Here is a 21,205-nt window from a genome sequence, read left to right as displayed (position 1 = left end):
TCCAAAGCCCTAACAGAAGAGGAGTCTTCCTTAAGCCATATTCGTGCCCTGTGTGCCGTGTGTCCATAGTCGAGGTCGAACCCAGGATTGAAGACTTCTTTGTCGTCCCCAGTTCCATCCAATTAACTCTTGATATGTAGCATTAATTAGTCCCACGCATCGTATTAACGACCCTCGACCTTTAGCTGTCTTAAAGATGTCTCTCGCGCGGAGACGGGGAAACAGGACTGATGTCTGAATACCGTTGGGAGAATGTGTTTTCACTGTGAGGTGAGATGGTCCAGTCCTAGTTGCATTCAAGTGCTGATCTAGGGTCAGAGCGCGCTCGGGATAACTGCACAAATGACTGGTCAGTGTCACGAGGGCAGATTTTCTCATGGCTCTAAACTGAGAGTTAGGAGATGTGTTAACTTTAATGGTGTCATCAGTGAAGATAATAAATGAGATTATTAGCATGGTTTTAATTGTTATTCATCCGTCGCAAACTTTCACAGTTCTGGTGTTAAAACATGTTGCATTTCCTTTTGTTGTTGTCCCGTCCCCCCACCACATTCTCTGTTACCTCTTGAGACATTGCCACCTCCACATTTTCTTTCACTCTCTTAACTGGGCTACTTCATTTTTCTTGCGCATATTCTCTTGTATATACGGACCACAGGAACAGCGTATTATCTTAAAGCAGGAAATAGGACACAGTCTTATATACTGTATGTTCTTGTGTATGCTGGGTAAGTGGTTTTGGGCATTTTCCCAGCTTGGCACACGGTCTCATTCTTTCTTTATTGTGTCTTGTGGTGAAATCTGACCTTTAGCCTCTTCTGGAACACAAAGATAAACGGGCTCTTCTTTTCTCTCTTCTAACTAATGTACGACTGCTGTCTTGAAAAAGAAAAAAAAACAATAACTTTCTTTTTTTGTTGTGTTTGCAAAATAAAGTTCATTCAGATGTTACCGGCTACAAGAAATGCGACGGCTGTTCTCTCCTTTTTTGTGTGTGTGCGTGTCCTAACTGGCAAACGCTTCAATGTAATTCATTACAGTGAAGTGTTTCTATTTCTTTGTTTACCCCCACAGAACCAAATGACTGGCGCAAGAGCCGCTTCCAGTAACTTGCCCTAAGTCACCTTGATCATTGACTGTAACCGCATGTGTTTAAACAAATCAGTGCCTGCTCGGTGTTGGCCTTAAACTTTTGATACCTGGTTCCACGATACTGGAACTTTGTTTGATGACAGGCGAGTATCCACAGCTTACCAGCAATTGACACAAAAGACTACATGTAGCGTAAAACCTTCACATGCATGAGAAAAAACAAAAGGCTGTCAGAACTGCCTGCCTTGCTCAGCAAGTGACATCTTTTGTTGCTAAGAAAAAGGTGAATAAAATTGGCCTCCGTGGAAGAAGACCAAAGAGGACTCTTGAAATAGCTGGTACTAGTGCTTTTCCTTAAATACTTTACATTTTGCGAATGTCACGCAAGCACTTTTAACTTTAAATTAGTATTTTGGAAATTGTTACATCGGTGCCAAATACTTACAACAGAGGATCTGAATACTTTCGCCACCCCTGACCAATTGAGAAAACTCTTTTTATCAACTGTCAAAATGGTCCGTCAACACGTGAAAACCACTTCCGCGACACCGTGCGATAAAATTCGTCACTACCTTTTTAGCCAATGGAATTCTGATATGTTTTGACGCATCCACGTCATTGTTGTTGTCGTCACACCTGTCAATCAATCAATCAAACAATCAAACAGTCAATCGGCTTGGTTGGCGGGCTCTCCGCGATACGAGCTGAAGCACGCTGCTCAAGATTAAAAGATCAACTCGTCTTCAATTGCGAGCGAACGAAACCACGTGACAACACCCCGGAAGCGTCTGTACTGGCGGACAAATTCAACATTCATGCCCGATGTAAGTAACAGAACTGCTGCATTTTAAAGTCATGGATATGCGCCCCCCCCCCCCCCCCAGCTGATGGACTTTCTTCACGTGAACTTGTTTGCGGATGTAGTGAAGGAAGAAGCCAGTAGACATGATGCATTACTGCATGAGGCCAGAAGAGCAGCTGCCCGACACCGAAGGTGAAATTCCAGCAGGCCATGGATGCAGAGTTTGGCCCATCACAGGAGTATCCTGAAGTCACCGTGGATATTCTGCCCCCCCCCCCCTTTCCCTGTGACCTACCTGTGTGAGTCACCGTTCTCCAAACTGACTGCCATAAAGGAAATTAAGAGTCTTGATGTCAACTCCCAAGATTTGTGCAGTGACAGATGGCAAACACTCATCTGACTAATTCCAGGTAAGCTGTTGTTATTGTAAATGGAGATTTAAGGAGCTATAAAACTGTCTTGTTTAATTCAATAATCTGATCGAATTTGCTGTCTGCCACCATCTGTTTAGTATTTTTTTTTGGTGATAAAACTGCTGTACTCATTTAACCTTTTATTTAAGACTCTGAGATGACCCTCATTTACGATATTACTGATATTACAGACAGAGAAAAAAAATAAAAATACGATGACTTATTAGATGAAAACTTGTGCCCTTGGTATAGGTTGGATATGTGTTGTCTTTTATTTCAGTCATTGCTTACATGAATATGAATTTAAGAGCAATTACAAGTACAGTGTTGATATTTGCCATGTAAACACTGCACCTGTCACCTGTGTGATCCTCCTAAACACCAGCCAATTTTTTTTTTTTTTTTTTTTTTTTTTGGGGGGGGGGGGTGGGGGGTCACAGACAGTACGTGGGCCAGGCTAAAGGTACTATGGTTACTCCCCAATGAGACACCCGAGATCCTTGATAAGCAGTGAAAACCACTTCTTTCTGATTTTGAATGAATGCCCCACCATCTTCTTCCCCCCCCTAAAAACTTGCCAATTCAAAATTGTTTGTGTTTACATCCACCCATGTTGACGTTTTTGTGCACTGTCGTGAGGCCATAACTTCAAAAATCAACCTCCTCATACTTAAATGGTCTCTTCACCGGTGTCGCCTTTTTAAAGTCAAAACTTATTGCCAGGCCAACAAATATCACAATTCCACAATCCCAGCAACGAGGGACTTTACCTCAACTGCTCACTAGATGGCGGTGAAGCTTCACTTTAACAGGTGAAGTCTCGACGTTTGTTTTTGATTTATCTTAAAGTTTTTGTGACACAACATCAGTCACAAGTGCAAGTCAGATCAATGGCAGTGGCAGTAAAAGTAGTTTAGAAAGCTATGCACATTTTATGGTATTAATAAACCTAATTCACGTACATACTAATGTGTGGAATACTCACCAGCTGCAAGACATTTTTCACTTTTTTTGCATTAGCACCCACGGATGACATCATATTTGTTGTTTTTGCCAGATATGAAGCTCTCGCTTGATCATTTCTTTCATTTCAGTTCTTTCATTCACAAGGAACTGTGACAATAATCAAAAGGCCCCCTTTACTTTGTCTCAGCTCCATCTCTTACATAATTTGCTCTTAATTTGTTTTGAAATATATGCGTTTTGGATGAAACTACATCCACAGCAGTCTGCAGGTTACATTCTCTCTCTTGTATACACAAACACACATCCCAGTGAAGGAAGCACATGGACTCCCCTCCATAACCCATTAAGACCCCATGACCGTTACAGAGAAACTGCCAGTGTGTCTTTCCCCTAAGAATGTTTAACTGGGATATGCAGAGCCCTTTCAAGGCTCATGTGGAGAGCAAAGCAGGGATTGTGGAGGGGATTGGTCGAGGTTTTATGGGCCATTCCTCAGCGCTCCAAAGCTGTTTGTCCAGACAGCGAAGCTGCTGGGTGACCGGTTGATTTCTGGAAGAGATGAACCGGTTTGAAATGATTAAAGATTTGATAGAGTTTTCTTGGTAGAGGGTTTGTGTTGTAAGTCAGGGAAAACAGTGCTACAGACACACTCATTGGCTACATACAGTACATCAACAGTGGGGTAGGGTCAAGTGTAGAAAGGGCTATTATGTAACTGCAGGATGTATTTCTCGAAACAGCATGAGATGGAGAAAGGAAAAGAGATCAAAGCATTAATGTGAACTGTATGCTTTTATTGAAACTGTATGGGATTAAGTGTGCTTGAGAGTGTGTGTGTGTGTGTGTGTGTGTGTGTGTGTGTATAAGGTACAGAGCTACCATCAGTTTCTTCCAGCCGTTTCCAGTCCCATACATTATTACACTGTAAAATATAGGAAACAAATGTATTTGCATGAATTCATCTGTCCTCATGAATTTAACATAGTTACATTTTTAGATTTTACTCTTTTAAAATCTGAATCAGGAGCGAGTTTTCTAACTTGAAGTTTTTTGACTTGAGTTAAAAGAATGCTCTGCTGAATGTTCACTCAATCCATCAAATTAAAATTTTAAAGACACTTTAAACTGGCTTAGTAGTGAACTTTGCAGCATGCATTGTTGAGTTGAAAAAAAACAAGTTTTATTTCACAATTTACTGGTACTTTATTTGTATGAGATCACTGAAAAACCTGTTATATACTTGAAGGTCCTTTTATATAGAAATATTATACATGGCAGGTATTAAATTAACCATAATCAGCTTGTATTTATTGAAATATGTGGTTATAAAAATAGCAATTTTAAGTTGCCAATTGAGATGCATCAATAACCAGTACAGGTTGAGGTTATTTATTTGTAAAGAATTTGAAAACTATCCATTTATGCGCTTACTGCAGCATCCATCAAAGTCAGGTCTGTGTTGCTTGTTTTTTTTATTGGCGTGTGTTGTGCATGTCTGCATGAGTCTGTCTGTATGAAGGATGATAGCATGTGCAGGCAGCTGTGGGGTTAATAAACCAGTGTGTCTGTTTGAATAGCTACGCGCAAAGCCTACACATGTGGGTTTTCTTTCATGCGTGTGTCTGTGTAGGCTCGAATGTTTTTAAAGATAACGGAAGTTACAGAATCCAGATTTTGAAGTAAAGAAAAAACGAATATGGAGAAAGAGCACTATATCTTGGCCTCTGACAGGATTTGCAGGACAGAAGGAGGTGTTTGGTCCTCCTTTCATGCGCTCGGTCCCACTGACAGAGGAGCAGCAGGGAAGGTTTCTGCATGTGCGTGGTGGAGTGGAGGTAAAAGGAGGAATATTGGAAAGATCCATTTCATGGATTGTGATACAGAGAAGTGCCAATGTCTTGTTCAGTTTCTATAGTTTTTTTTTTTCCTTATAGGGAATGGCAGTATCAGCCTGTTGGTTGGTCCACTTTTTTTGGTCTAAACTGCAATTTCTCACCAACTGTTGGCTGTATTGTCATAAAATGTGGTACACCCATTCATTTTCCCCAGAGGAGGCCTCTTCAAGACTTTTGTGATTCCCTGACCTTTCCTCATGTGCCTAAGTGGCTAACTTCTGGGTTGTAGTGGATGGATTTTCATTTATTTGGCAATTATTTCCATCAGGATGGATAGATACATCCAGTGATCCTTTGAGTTTTCTTATATATTGTGCAAGTTCAAGACTAAAACCTTTTTTAGATAATTTAGAAGAAACTACATCGTGAACCACATTTACAAGCTGTTTTGAACTGATTATGAAGGATACCGAGGCCAGAAAATGATGTTGGTAGCCACCATGGGTGACTAGACACATCATCTCAGCTTTCATTTTGGGACTGCATCTCATAAGTGCAGGTCAAGATCTATCCACAGTCGAAATGTTGGCTGGAGAATATGGGACATTGTGCGCTGTTGTCTCTGTGTGAGTCTTTGCACATTCGTAAGAGGCTGTGATTAAGACCAGAAGGGCAGGGGAGTGTTCTGTCTTCAGAAATAGTTATGCTAACAGATGTGTTCATTTGAGAACGGGGCTCCCAGCATGTACTTTCTATTTTAGCTGACAACCCTCTGCACACTCATACCGCTGTCAGGACCCCTCTGTCTTTGAAAAAGAAGACCTTCCATGGAGGAATTAGTCAATGACTTCATCTGCAAAAAATTTAGACCGGTTCGTTTTAGAATCTGAAGAACAAAAGATTGCTTCTTTGTTTTTCTCCCCTTCAATGAAACACTTTTGATAATTGCTTAATCAGTGTGCACATTTAGACTACCAGCTTTTCTTATGCCTGAACTGTAGCTGAACTGTGAGGATCTTTTGGATGACTCACAAGATATTTTTAAACTACATGACACCTGGCACTCATTATTGCAGCAAAATATTAAATAAAATTCAGACAGTATGACAACGTTGGACAAAAACTCTTATCAGATTTTACTTTGAAACAAATACAGGATCTCCCTTTATCACTCAATCAGTCAATGTTGTGGTCCAGCCAAAAACATGAATTCAACCTTTTCAGAACATGCATTAATTAGTGAGAATTATAGTTAGACATTAAATAGTTTAAGTTATGGAAAACTGTTACTCAAACTCATTGGATAAAGATTCTTACATTAAGAGCTGTTTAATTGAATGTATAAGAATAAAAGCTTCTGGCCAACATAGGATATAAACATTTTACAAAATATATTGGGATGTATGGCTTTGTGGCGCAACATGCTACAGCTTTAAATACACCAAAGTTTAAAGTAGCATATGAGAAGTACACATGTACCAGATCACATTAATTCAGAATAGCTGTGGAGCCTCCGTTTCCCTGGCCGTTCGTTTTGGATGAATGAAGTTTGAACATTCAGACTGTTGCCTCCAATAGAAGTCCAGTTAAAGCAGAATGTTGTTTCTGGCCACCTGCTCCCCTCTGGCGCAACTTTGAACTTCCGTGTATGTGTGTGCGCGACCTACCATGCATGCGTGTATATTTGTAAGGGCAGTTAGTAGACTAGTAGTTGGAATGTTGAAAGGTTGCGTCCAACATCTGGAGGTTGACTCCAGCAGGCCCGTAAAGAAGAGCTGGTGGGTCGGGCAGGTCATTATTCAAACCAGATGAGGATAGCTCCTCATAGCCGAGGAATATAAACACTACTGTTTGTTCTTTGCTTCACATTTATTTTTACCTCAATGGCTTCATTGTCAAAAAGTCATTATTTCAGGACTAAACTTCACTCTTTGAATCGTGTAATTTTCCTGATGATTCAACAGCAACTCTTCATGGAGCTTTTTTTTAATGATTTTATACATTAGTTTTTTTTTTTTTTTTTGCTGAAGTAGTGAACTTCCAAGTGGAGACGAGTGTTTGGTGGACAAAAATTTGTAACAAAGCTTTTCTGTCAAATCATGAAGTTTTACAATGGACACTGTCATAAGTAGCTAGTTTTTGTTGTTGTTGTTGTTGTTGCCACAAACGGTTACAAATATCATCCCCACATTGTTTGTAGTTATTTATTGTGTCTTCCAATCTTTCTCTTTCTCCAAGGCAGGAGTTGTGTCTGTGTGCAGGGCCAAATGTATCATAATCTGTCTGTGACTCAAGACTATTCACAGTTACAAATATCAGCAATTAATTCATAACAATGCTTAAATCTGTTTAATTGGTTATTTATTTCACTGAACAAACAATGCTACTGTTAGGCTGACAATAGACATTAGGCTTTCTTTAAAGGTCGACTTTGTAGGATTTAGGAGGATCTATTAGCAGAAATGGAATATGATATTCAAAATTATGTTTTCATTAGTATAGAATCACCTGAACCTAAGAATCATTTTGTTTTCATACCATTAGAATAAGTCCTTAATGTCTTCATAGGACATAAAGTACAACTATTATCTGTAGGTTTTATCTGTTTGTTTTATTACTCATGCAGATGTATGAGGACAGTTTGGGAGTTGTGGAGGAATGCTGAGGCAATGCGATCATACTTATAAACGGGTGTCTGTCCGCTTTCCTCCCACTCTTATCAATTTCCAGGACATAGCTGGACCCACCAAACAGCTGCTCACTGAACATGTTACATAATAAGAAAAATAAAAGTCTTGTGTGTTTATTTGCAATGGAGCTGGGGTGGATGTCGGGTTGTCAAATAGTTTTAGAGATCGTTGTGTCCTGAGAGTTTCAGGTTTGGGATAAAAAAAAAATAGATGTGTCTATTCCTGTGGACGTGTGTGTTCATGTCTCGAGAAAAGCCAAAAAGAGTAAAAATTCAGATTCTAAATAAGGAAAAATGGTTAATATTGAAACTATTAGTTTCATCTGAATTCTGTGTCCTTAAGATACTCTCAATTCCAGCTTGTGTGTGAACATTTACCGTTCTCGGTGCCCTGAAAACAATCTCAAGGACATCCAGAGGGCTGCTCTGCCAGTGTGTGTCGTGTTTTTCTGATGAAGTCCCCATTTTCTGCAGGCTGTTTGTGAAACAGCTCACTTGTGTTTTGTCTCGTCTCTGAGGAGAGCGCCATGAGAAAATGGGCTGGCTGCTGATGCGGTGGTCCTATCTCGCTTCGTGGAAGTGACTATAAGAGTGACGAATACTGGAAAGTCACCAGCTTTAAATAAACAGCAGCCGTGGATTGTACTGTTGTTCAACTGACTTCAACTATAAAGTGTGTGTGTGTGTGTGTGTGTGTGTGTATAATCTGTGCCTAGACTAGACTATCAATGTGGGCATGAAGTGGTTTGTGTGTATACCTGCATTGTTACACTCCTTTAAACAGTGAAGTTTCAGTTTTGAGTTACACTTCAGTGTGTTTGTGTGTGCACGAGTGTGTAATGCGGTACATATGTTCTGTGGTTCTGAGTGTTTGTGGACCGAGGACTGGGAGCGGTTATGAAAACAATGTTACCCAGAGTACAGTTCTCCTGGATCACAGGTTAGAGCCCCAGGGGGTTGTGGGATAGGCCAGGTCACTGTAGGGAGCGGATAAACCTGACGGTGACTCCCAAAAAGTGTGTGTGTGTGTGTGTGTGTGTGTGTGTGTGTGTGTGTGTGTGTGTGTGTGTGTGTGTGTGTGTGTGTTTTACTGACCCCAAAAGAGCAGGAAGACGAGACTGACATAAGTGACATCATTGGTAAAGCAGAACAAGCTGTTTTCAACACAGTGCTATAATCACCGCTGACGTTCCTAATTGTATGTGTGCGTGGTGTGTCCTCAACCAAGACCATATGTGAATGAAATGCATCTCTTAGCAATGCTGCAGTTGGAAATGTGTCAATTGAAATTAGTAACAGTTTTTAAAAGTCGTTTCAGAATGTCACCTGAGCCTTTGCACTTCACTTTGGTTCAGGCATTTGAGGCCCCAATGAAACCAAATCTGAAACAATGTCAAGTGAACACTGTACGCCTAAGAAAAGAGCCTGTGAAGGCCATCTTCAAGGTAAATTTCAAGTTGTAAGTAGTGTAGTAGTGGTAGTGTGAGTAAATAGAATTAAAAAAAAATATATATATATTAATTGGTCGACGTGCAGTCTTGTTTTCATACAGCAGGTGGTGCCACAGTGTGTAACAAATGGTGTGGTGTGCCCCCACAAACAAAACAGACACCCATCTGTTATTATTTCAGAGTCAGGGAATATTTGAGGTTGCAGAAACGGTAGCAGCAGCAGCAACGGCATGATACAAATGAGCAATTTTCTGGATAAATCACAATTCTGATTCAGTAACTTTAACTCAAATGGCAGTTTATCCTCTAAGTCATACAGTATGGTCGTCACATGATGCCGAAACACAGCTCGAGTTTTATCACCAATAAATTTTACAATACAAGACCAGATGTATATATATTTTTTTTCCACAGATCGGTGGAATTTATATCATCAGTATTTCTTCACATGCCCCGACACTCACCTCTGGGCCTCCTCTTTTCTATTCTGCCGTCGGTCTGAGTTCTCTCTTCCGTTGCCATACACGATGCTCTTAATCCCCTCCCTCCTTTTGTACTTATCTTGCTAAATTCCCTCTCCTCTGCCTCGTTGTCTTCTCTAATGCCCTCTGTTCTTTCCTTTTTCCCGCCCCTCCAAACCTTCTTGTATCATCACACCGCTTCACATCTGGGCTGCACCTGTCACGCTGAGAAGTCAGTTTTCCCACGAGACTCCAGTCCCTGTGAAGTCAAAAACCCCACTACCCATTTAATAAGAACAAATATTTATCTGCATGAGTTGCAACGTAGGGGGTCTGGTGCTCTTCTTTGAGCAACGCTTTCACTTCAGTCGAAGATTTTGATATCCCAAATGGGAAAATTTGGTGCAGTACAATGTGCACACATGATATCCTGTAGAAAGGTTATGACAGATAAATCATTTGAAGAAAGTAAATCTCTGTTGGTAAAATGAAACCCTTTTCTGATAGGACATCAGTGTGTTTAGGGTTTTGTAACGTTTAGAAACGGTTTAAGTTAGAGAACAAACGTGATCAAGAGATCAATGTTAATTGTCTGCTTTGACACATTGTCAAAATTTGCAATTTTGATAAGCCATCCAACTAACTCCGTCAGCAGAGTTTTTGGCAGTGGGAAAGAGTTATGGCTACGGGAGAGCTTTGAGGCTTGAATGTAAAAAGTCTCTGATTTAAATCTGCCCGCCATTCTCTTCAAAGTAGTCCGCAAGTGCAGCGATTCACAGCTCCCAACGCCCCTGTGACGCCTGGAACACTCCCTGGAAGTCCCGCTCTGTCAGCACATCAAGCAGCATCTGTGATTAGTGTTGGATCTCTTTCACATTGCCAAAATGACTGCCCTTTAGCTTGAACTTCTATTTGGGGATGATAAAGAAGTTGCAGGGAGCCAAATCTGCAGAGTAGGGGTGGTGGGGAATGACAATTTTGTTGTTTGTTTGTGTCCGTTCGTGAACATCAAGAACAGTCTTGGAACGTTTTGATTGCATGTCATACAGTACCTTGGGAATCCCCGGGTGCATTTCCTGTTTTAATTTGGCTTCTAATCTGTTAAAATATCCCACAACGGGTGAATAAAACCTCTTTAAGATCAATTACAGAAGCTCATAACCAATGAGACGGAGTGTTTGATATTATGTCTGTGCCAAGTGCTGTAACCAACACAAGTACGTGTGTTAATTGGTGGAGAGCCAATGAGGGAACATGCCCACCTCTGCACTTGGGTCTGTAAACAGCTGTCTGGGTCATGGCTCGCACCTGCTGGAGGTCTGGAGGATGGAAGTGGCAGGAGCTGTATACAAAACTGAATTTCCAGTCTATTGCAATACAGCTGTAAAATATTGTTGATAGTTCCTCTACTGCTGAAATCTTGGAGAATTCTATTTTTACTTCAAGACATTATATTTGATCAGTTTTGGGCTGTTTGGAGCTGCAACCTGAATGACTTTGACAGTTATTTATTACCATTTTATTTATTGTGCATATTTGTATCTCTGACAAAAAAAACCCAAAAAGAACATCTATTCTCCTTGGCCCCAAAATACAATAATGAGTGTCCATGTGCGTTTCTGTGCATGTGTATGGGAGACTTGGCTGCTCTGTGTGATATGCCCTATCATCGTCAGAGCCGCTCTGAATCATTTGGTTCTAAAAGCCTGTTGCCGTGGCAGCGAGAGGACTGAGGGATCTGACCAAAATACAGCCACATAAATCTGCACTTAAAAGGGAGCTGTGTGTGTGTGTGTGTGTGTGTGTGTGTGTGTGTGTGTGTGTGTGTGTGTGTGTGTGTGTATGTATATGTGTGTGTCCTTTTATTACTTTGAATTTGAGTGCCTGTAAACTCTGTGGTTTTAGGTTTATGTCCTAAGTGACGTCATAGAAAGAAAGGCTTGTTTATTGATCGGTATTGGTGATCAATTCAGACAATATCCTATCCCATTCTTCTCCTTTGAAATCATTTCCTAATGTCTAGGCCAGAGAACATAAACCTGCCATCCATGAAAACACAGAGATGAATAAGGCAGGCCAACTTGTTTCTATTAAAGCAGGGCCAGGCCATTGTTCTCTGAGAGGAAAGATCCAACACAAGATGCTTTCTTGATGACCACGAACTGCAGCCTCTTTTGCTTAGTGTGTGTGTGTGTGTGTGTGTGTGTGTGTGTGTTTGCATACAACCACCAGCATGCTAATGTCGAAAATGTCATATCTCTGTGCTCGCAATGGGAAAAGGCTGAAGTTACACATTGATTGGAGGCCTGCTCTTTGCCCTCTCTATTGTTCAGCTGCCAATCTGTCCACATCCAATAATAAACATCAGTCAGAGTGTGTGTCTCTGCGTGACCTGGAGGTCACTAACCAGCCTCTACTTTTTCTGTGTTCCATAATAAACATCGAGGAAGGTGCTGTAAGAAGTCAAAGACACAAACACATTCACACACTGTTCAGAGGTCAGCGGTCTGATGAGGTCTGAGACACTTTGGCTTTTTCCCACAGTGCTGGAACACTACAGATGTGGGAACAGGAGTGAACTCACTGATTAAATGTGATATACATAATCTCACATAGCAACATTCATATCTTAAAATGAGACTGTATCCTGTCCTTCAGTTTCAGGGATGTTTTTGACAAGGACCGAACGTACAGTTTACTCCTGAATTTCTAATCTCTTACAGCCCATTTGAGAATTGTTGAAACGCGTCGGCACCAATCTTGGTGAATTTCTAACATGTCGGTCCTGGTTGATTTGACAAGACCTTTGGTTACAGAGGACTGGTCAAGTGCTTTAAAGGAGTACTCCACTAATTTAGTATTGCAATTCCATTATTTTGTGGGACAGATAAAAGCAAAAGGTTAAAATGGAGAGAAGAACAATTATGTACTGCTGATTTACCCAAAGCAGGCTTCTCATTTCTGGGCCGTCAGCTTTGTCAGCTACATGACGGCCATCCACAGCAAGATTTTATCAGGCATAAATCGCTTATTAAGCACGAGTTGGTTGAAAACACTGTTCCCGGATAACTTTTTAATGTTTACGAGACATCCATTTCCAAACAAGAATCCAGCTCCATAACGAAATACAGTATGTATGTATGTAAACATGATATTGTCCTAGAAGACAGCCTAACTATGTCTCAGGCAAAAAACCAGTGTCCTAAATAGTTCATGATCCTTGTAGACGCCTTATAAATAAATAGTGTGTTTCTTGTGTTGCGGTGTAGAACAGCAGTCTTGTAATGTTATAAAAAAATAATAAGAAAAAATGTTTTATTCCTTACATAACTCTTTTCATCTGCTTAACTAACATACTCTTTTACTTTACAAAGTAAAAGACCTTCAGGATGAAGACTTAGTGTTTGGAACACGTGACACTATTCACACTAACAATTTTAAGCATGAAGGGAAACTTCACCAAATCATAAGAGCCAATAATATTAGACGACAATATGCAGTAGCATCTAGGACTACGCCCACAGTTGTTAACAGGATTTAGGGGGGGAAGTTTGTTGGCTGATGATGGTAATGTTTCCAGAAAACATAAACTCCCATCCACGCCTCCTCAACATGTGGAGAAATTTATCACTGTATTTATGAAAGACTGGACGAACAGTTGGTTTAAATCCTGCAAAGGCAGATAAAGGACCGTCAATGACATTTTGCTCATTACAGAATTGCAATGCACTGAATGGTTGTTGCTGAAAACTGCCAGCCATGAGTACTCCAAAACGTGAGGGTTGTTGGAGTAAAGATTTTTGTCCAGACATTTGTCTATTTCCATTTGGAAAGGTCAGAACTTTCCTTCTGACATTTAATATAAAATGGAAAAGTTGGGCAATGTAGTGAGACAGTGAAAGAAACTTTGAGGAATAACGGTTCTTTTGTGATCTTGATTCCCTTATAGCTGCAGTTAATTTTGTTATCGTCTGCTCTGACAGTAGCTGTTTCTTTACTTCTAATGTCGAGCCAACAAAGCACTCACTGAATTGTACTGAGAGATCGGGCGTGAGAGAAGACCGCCTTACAGACAATGCGAGGGATTTAGAGAGACGTAGATAGAATGGATGTGAGGATGAAAGAGAGCGCTGAGATGTGAGAGTGGGATTGAGAGAGATGGGAGAGTGCCAGGGGGCTTGATTTCCAGTGTGCGAGAGACTTAATTGAGTTAATAGACATCAGACATGTCACAGCTGGCAAATGTAAGGGATGTTAGACCACTGACCTGCCTGCAGAAGAGGAAGCAGAAAATGCCTGACATCAGTTGACTGGAAAAGTAAAAAAACCAACAAAAAAAACAACCTCCAAAACTCAGTCATTCATGAAATGGAACGATTTGGTTGTCGACTAATATGAAAAACTGTTTTCTTTCAAAGAAAGTTGCACAGTGTCGGTTTCAAGGGTTTTTATTTGTGGAGCAGTGCTATCTGTTTGTGTCTGTGTGTGTTTATGGAACAGGGTGAGCGTGCACGCACGTGTACTTATCTCAACATGCTCACTATGATCATAACACTGAAATCCAAAACATGTTTTTCACTACTGTGCACCGGGCACACATTAGAGAGACGGTGGGACAGAGCACAAACACGCACACGCACACGCACACCATGGTTGTCGGTTAGATCACACAATCCACCAGTGGTCTTGCTTACTTTGGCCTGTGTCTCTTACTTTGTTATCCCTCTCTCCATCCCTTCACATGGTCTTTCTTGTCTCCCTACCCAGTGTCCAACTGTCTTTTATACACGATCAAAGCCCGACCTCCTCCCTGTGAACACTCATTCTCCTCATACCGTACAAAAACGGCAGTACATGCAGTCCTCCCAACACTCCCACTCTGTCATGCACATAATACACAAGTACACACATGTGCTTTCAACTCTTGCCATCTTACTCATTCGTACACCGAACATTTGCAATCAAACACGCACACTTCTTTGAGTTTGTTCTGAGGTGTAATGTTTGGCCTTGGTCCAGATCTGTATCTCGTTTGTAACCAGCAGACAGAGCGATGAGTCCCTGGACAGACTGAACACTGTTCACCATCATTTTCTTCATATTCTTTCTCTTTTTTTTTTTTTTTGTTCTTCCTCACTTTGTTCTCAGTATTTCGCCCCCAGCTTAAACCAAACTTCTGCCTCACCCTATAAAAACAAAACCTTTTTTGCTAATCAAATCCTCCCCATCTGCTCTGCAATCCCTTCAAACTCTCCAAACGTGTCATCTCTTACTACTGCTTTCACTCACCCATAACAGTATATTGATTTCAGAAGTTGTGTTCTCTGAGCCCACAGCAGCTGAGTTTTAATATGGATTGCATAATAGCCTGCAGTAGTATTAATAATGATGGACAGCTTTGCTGCCCTACATGTAAAGAGAAAGTTGATTTAGTGGTTCATAATACTGGTGAAAGCATAATTTTTTGTGAAAAAGATGTTACACCCTGGGACGGTTGGTCCTACATATACATTTACAATCCAATAGTGTTGCAAGGCTAAATTATGTTTGTGGTCTTTAGAAAAACAACATTTACAGATTTGTTTTTTTGTTGGATAGCTAAATGTAATAGGGTTAGAGATAACACAATGAGTTTTAGACAGTAACAATGTGATAATTGTAAATATATATTTTGTTTGTGTGTCTTAAAAATGACTAATATAAAACATTATGGGTATAGTGTTTTGTTTAATTCCCCTTTTCCCATTTTTATTGACCAATACAGAGAAGCTCATATTCTCACGTGTACTGTACTGACAGATTGTGCACTGCTCTTACATGAGTACTGTATCTATGAGCTTCAGAGGAAGCGTGTGGATGTCCAGCACCTCTCTGTGCTTCAGTGTGTGAGTTTCTCAACTGTTGCAGAGTTTTATTTTCTTCTTAGTAAGATTAATACTGCACTTCCTTCCCCAGTTCAAATAAATCAGCGACTTTCTAATCAGATCGACGTTTAGGCAGGCAAGTTATGTGCACATTCAGCACTGAGTCTCAAAGGATATATGCACACATGTTCTCATTTAATTATTGCATATAATTAATTTGACAGCCTGCAAATAAACAAGCAAAAAACATAAGGCACCCATACATGCACGCATTTTTGTCACTTGTGAAGTTCATAACCACGATCAGCCCAACTCTTCCTCACCTACTATTCTAGCCTCAACCCGAAAACTAAACACCAACACTTAAAAAGAAATGGTTTGCCTAGTTTTTGTCACCAAACCTCAGTCCAAAGATGAACTATACAGAATACTATAGCTCCATACATGCACTATCATACAGTAAATATCATCGGTGTGGTGTAGAAGGGTGAAGCTTTGGCCTGGGAAGAACCCCTCGTCGGAGGTCTGCATTCTCAGAGTTCTGCAAGTTTTCTTTTGGCTACTTCTGGTGAAACCTGCTCAGAGTTTAAACAGAAATGTGCTTAGTTCCCTTCTTAGGTCTTACAGCAGAAGGGATAATTGCGTCAACAATTTTAACTTAATACAGTAAATTATACCATGATAAGTAATCAGAGAACCCAGCCATTGTTGCAGTTTAATAATGCTACTTTGTCCAGTGTGTGTGTGTGTGTGTGTGTGTGTGTGTGTGTGTGTGTGTGTGTTTTGGAATCTAGCACTCAGTGGTGCTGATAGCATCTGAACTTGGCAGGCTTTATCTTGCACGTCTCCTCTGTGTGTCTTAGTATGTCATTACCATGTAAGTGTATTTTAATAAAAAAATTTTCTCCATTTATATTTGAGTCTAAGTGTATATTTTGGTTAAAGAGAGAGCCTGTAAATAAATCATGTGCGGGTGTTCATTTTTTGGTTCTTTTCTTTTGGTTTTGTGAGTGTATGTGCACATGAAGTGTGAGGTGGTTATGTTGGCAGGGTGTATGCTGTGCTAGTCTGGCCTCGGTGGTTTTACGATGTATATCAGGCAGCTGCGTGGTCCAGCATCTAAAAGATCAGAAATAAAGACGTTATTCTAGCAATACGGTAACTGTGAGATACTGTTACACACACACACACACACACACACACACACACACACACACACACACGCTCAGACCACCAGTTGCTTCTGTTTCCAGCTCTTTCTCCCCCTCTGGATGAATTCCTCAGTTGGCGTTGACCTTTCAACTGAGAGGTCAGATAACATCTCAGGGGATGTACTCTACCGGCTGAATTTTCCTTCAATTGTTGACTTAGCAGCAGTAATTGGTTTGAATTGAACTTCATGGAGGCATTTCATAGAAAGGTATTCACCGCAGATATTTCTGACCTGGGGCCTTGGAGGATTTTGCCTCCCAATATTTTGGCTTTTATTCCCTGTCTCAGGCTTTCTAAAGAAGGAATTAACAAGCTTATACGAGTGCACACATTATTTTCTGGAAAATTTTGTATTATGTGAATGGAATGTGTTGTAAACATCATGATCTATGTCCTGTTGTTTGTTTTCAAAGATAAATGCCACTCATAAAACAAACCTTCTTTCCTTTCCGGGGATGAAAAATCAACAGATACTGTACTCGTTATCCAAAAACAGGGCATGTAGAGACACACACACACACACACACACACACACACACACACACACACACACACACACACACACACACACACACACACACACACACACACACACACACACACACACACACTGAGCTGCAAGTCATGTCTCAATCAATGTAAGCTGATCCTTGTCATCTGGTTTTAGTTGAGATGGAGCCCATTTCAAGACTGATTTGATCTAAGTTCACCCTGTGGTGTTTTTGTTCTTCCAAGCCCTATGTGACTCCCTCACTCTGAGCTTTTTTCACTGTGCATTACACACACAAAATGCTTGCACCGGTAGTGAGAGAAAAAGAGATATTTCCTGCACACTCTTCTCACTTGACCCTGGGTTCCAATATGTTAATCATTTCCTGCTGTATAATCCAATGAAATGGTTGAATTCACGGATTTATTAGATTAGTCAGACTGGTGTCCATGTTAGGGACGCAACAGCATGACTGGATCTGGATTCAATTCAGCAATGATTACATTCGATTTATGAAAGGTATGTAAATTATTTCCTTAGACATAAAACCTACTAATATACTGTTTTCAAAATCTCTTCATAATAGTCTTATTTAACGACTGAAGAAATGCATTGAGATTTAATGCTTTAACATGTGCTGCACATTATGATTAACAATTTATTTTTATTTAAAAATTCAAGTTAAAAGAAAAAGTGGGGTAGCTTACGATACAGGGAGAAAAATATAACTCAGAATAAGTTATTCAGTAACACACACATTGATGTATTAATGGTAATTTTTTACAGCAATAATTGCGTTGAGCACAAGCAGAACAAAAGACAGAATTTTTTTTGTTGTTGTTGGATAATATTGTTCCGACCCTTAAATATGACCCACAGGAGTGTTTTCTGAATCAGCGCCTGGTTTGGTTGAGACACAAAAAGGTTAATGAAGGCAATAGTTTCGGTGAAAATGATGACTTGAACTGTTAAAGTTACTATTCGATTTGAAGTTAAAAAACCTTAGCCGTCATGGCAACAATAAACACCGTTTTAAAAACCTATCAGGACTCATGGGATGTGAACTACTGTTTCTTGCACTCTGCATTGTTCAACGTTCGTTGTCATGGCAATGGTAAATGCAGCATTTAAAAGGTTGTCTCGACTCGTGTTTTGAAACGCTAAGCAAAAAGCATTCTTGTGCACCCAAGTTCGCCAGGTCATATAGACACCATCTGAACTGCATCATTTCACCCGGACAACAGATATTTATATGACCACTAGAGGTCGCTTCACTTTAAAACATAACCTGTAGGGTTGCTTGTTGGAAGATGAAGGGGGGGGAAGTAAAGAGGGGACTAAAACGGAAAGGAAACCTTGACATCATATTCATTTGCTTCACATTTAACCTTTGACCCCCCCCCCCCCCACCATGCATTCCATTTACCTCTGAAACAGCACTAAATGTCTTCCTCCTGCCCACTTGGACGAAACAGCTGGGGCTGTGGTTCCAACGAGCCCCCGAGGCTAGAGAGGACTAAATAGACATGTCATGCTTCTAATGTCTAATGCTCAATACGAGTGGACTGAACGGAGTAGGAACAATGACTCACTGCTGTGCATTGGGACAGAGAATGCTTTCACCTCCCATTTCATCTGCAGTAAATTCTCCACTTTCATTTCTCCTTCCTTTTCTCTCCGAGTTATGGTGCACCCCTTCAATTCCTCTCCAGCTCTAGTTAAACAACTTCATGGCATCATTTATTTATGAACTGTTTGCAGCACCGAGATTTGATTGGCCCGTTGTCCTGTTTTTGGGCCAGGTGGTTAAAGCTCTGTCACGTCTCCGAGGGCCTTAGTGGGTAGTTTTTATCTGTCTTTGCTGTGATTTGCGTGCAAGCCTGTGTGCACAAACACCAAAGAGTTGAAACAAGTGAAAGGAAATATGAGATGGAACATAAAGAAAATGAAGAGGGCAATACAGCGAGTGGGTGAAACGGAACTAGAGAAAATGGATGTTCGCTGTGTGGCTCTATTCTTTGTAATGAGATCCTGACAGCTCCGTTTGTTCTCCTGCACCTGGCTGGGGGGTGGATGCAGGCCTGAGAGGCAGATGTTGAATGAGCCCTTCTCTTTGTGTCATAAGTGTGTCTGTGTGTGAATGTGTGCATTTGAAAAAAGGTCCATCAACCTGGTGGATTATTTCAAAACCTTTTGTCATGATATTGTAATTCAGGGCTTTATGAAGCATATGTGAATCTGTGTGTTTGACCATATAGATTTATCTGTTTGCTCAAGTCTTAGACTTCTCATTAGCTCCCCATTGTGTGTCTGAAAGAACAAATACAGGCAACCCAAACAGATAAAGGACACACGGCAGCACATACGGAGTGGGGAAAAAAAATGAAGTGAGGACATTGCAGATTGTGTGTTTAGTCCCCCAGTCATCAGACGCCTGAGCTGGCAATTTTCTTGATTACTGGTTTACCGAGACTATGTTTATTGTCTACATCAGGGGTCTCCAACACGTAGCTCGTGAACTACCAGTACCCCGCGAGCCGTTTCTGACTATATCGTGGAAGGTTCTAACAAATACGTAGTGTTTCACCACACATAGACTTACTTGGGCAGGCCACCCAGGTATATTGACAGCCATCCAAGTATATTTGGGGATCCATTTCAGCTTTTTTTTATCTAGTTATTTTTTAACTTCATAATGTTTTTTTTCTCATTGGCTGTTTTTACTGTGTGACTAATGATTTTTAGTTTTAATATGTTGTTTTTGATCATTTTAACCTGTAAAGCATCTTTGAGTATCCTGAAAAGCGTGATATAAACAAATGTTGTTGTTATTAACCTGTCCGAGTGCACAATCTCCCCTCAGTCTCCTTCACCTGTCTCTGCTCTGCACCTTGTCAGTGTAGCAGAGTTTGAGCTTCGCCCTTCATTAAGCACACAGAGATCAGAGGATACAAACGCAGCAGAGACTCTCACACTGAGCTGGAAAGAAATGGGTGCTCATAAATTACCCAAATAACATAAATACAATATTTTTGTCTGGCAAAGTGTGCAGGTAAGGTGGCCCACCACTCAAGCCTCTGGTAGTGTGAGTTGGACTAAAACTAACAATAAAATGAAACATTAATTTATACGTCCCATAAACAACTTTGTTTATTGGGTTCTGTTACTTTAGAATGTTAGTTTTAAATGGGTCCGACACAGGGCTAGCTGTATGTAATCAAATCGAAGAAAAGCTTGGGAACCTGTGAAGATTTAATTTTTGCAGTCCCTTTGGTTTCTGCCGTCAGCTAACATGCGTACAGACTCCTATTTACTTTCTTTTGTTGAATCACTGCAACAGTTCGCGAGTCTGTCAGATATTAGATGAGAGAAGTGATTCCTCTCTGATGGCTTTAAGAACTATTTCTTTAATAACAGAAACATTCTCTAAGGCCATCAGGAGTCCTTTCACTCACAGCGATGGAGTCGAAAAGGAGTGGTAGACAAGAGAGACAAAGGGAAAAACAAATCCAGATTAATTTGGCATGCCAGTTTGTCACTGAGATGCCAAATTATCATAATGTAGAGTTGACAGGAGCGAAGAGCAAATAGATTGACATAATAAAGAATCTGCATAAGAATGGCAAGCAGTGATAATGTCGTTTTACAAATGTGAACGAAAATGGAGTTTTGCTGACATGAAGTCATGAGTTATAGAAATGTTTCTTTACCCTGTAGTAACAAAATGCTAATGAGTTGTAACGACGTATTATTTTAATCCATTCCCCTAAAAAAGTCCAAATCTGACTTCTAACTAAGCCCCAGCAAATGTGCTTACCTTGACATACTGTTTTTAACATAACCTTACAAGGATAAAATTACAAGAAAGTGTGCACACACACTGAAAACAGGCATGTCGACCACTTGCAGAACAAATTCCCTACAGGATAT

The 21,205-nt window shown here is 40.5% G+C and overlaps 1 protein-coding gene across 1 annotated transcript in view; it reads left to right on the top strand.

The window, feature by feature from the left end:
- The first annotated feature begins 1,821 nt into the window (after positions 1-1,821).
- slc7a14a (solute carrier family 7 member 14a) overlaps positions 1,822-21,205 on the top strand; it is a 55,782-nt gene continuing 36,398 nt past the window's right edge. Inside the window, exon 1 of the mRNA XM_069710676.1 lies at positions 1,822-2,304. The gene's annotated coding sequence lies outside the window, so the exon portion shown is untranslated. The remainder of the gene's footprint in view (positions 2,305-21,205) is intronic.

The sequence above is a fragment of the Brachyistius frenatus genome, unplaced genomic scaffold (genome assembly GCF_029030835.1).
Source record: "Brachyistius frenatus isolate BFR_SWC_R1_liver_20210118 unplaced genomic scaffold, ASM2903083v1 Contig_93, whole genome shotgun sequence".
NCBI classification, from domain to species: Eukaryota; Metazoa; Chordata; class Actinopteri; family Embiotocidae; genus Brachyistius; species Brachyistius frenatus.
The sequence above is the reverse complement of the archived record's forward strand: the minus strand, read 5'-3'. Positions and strand labels throughout refer to the sequence as shown.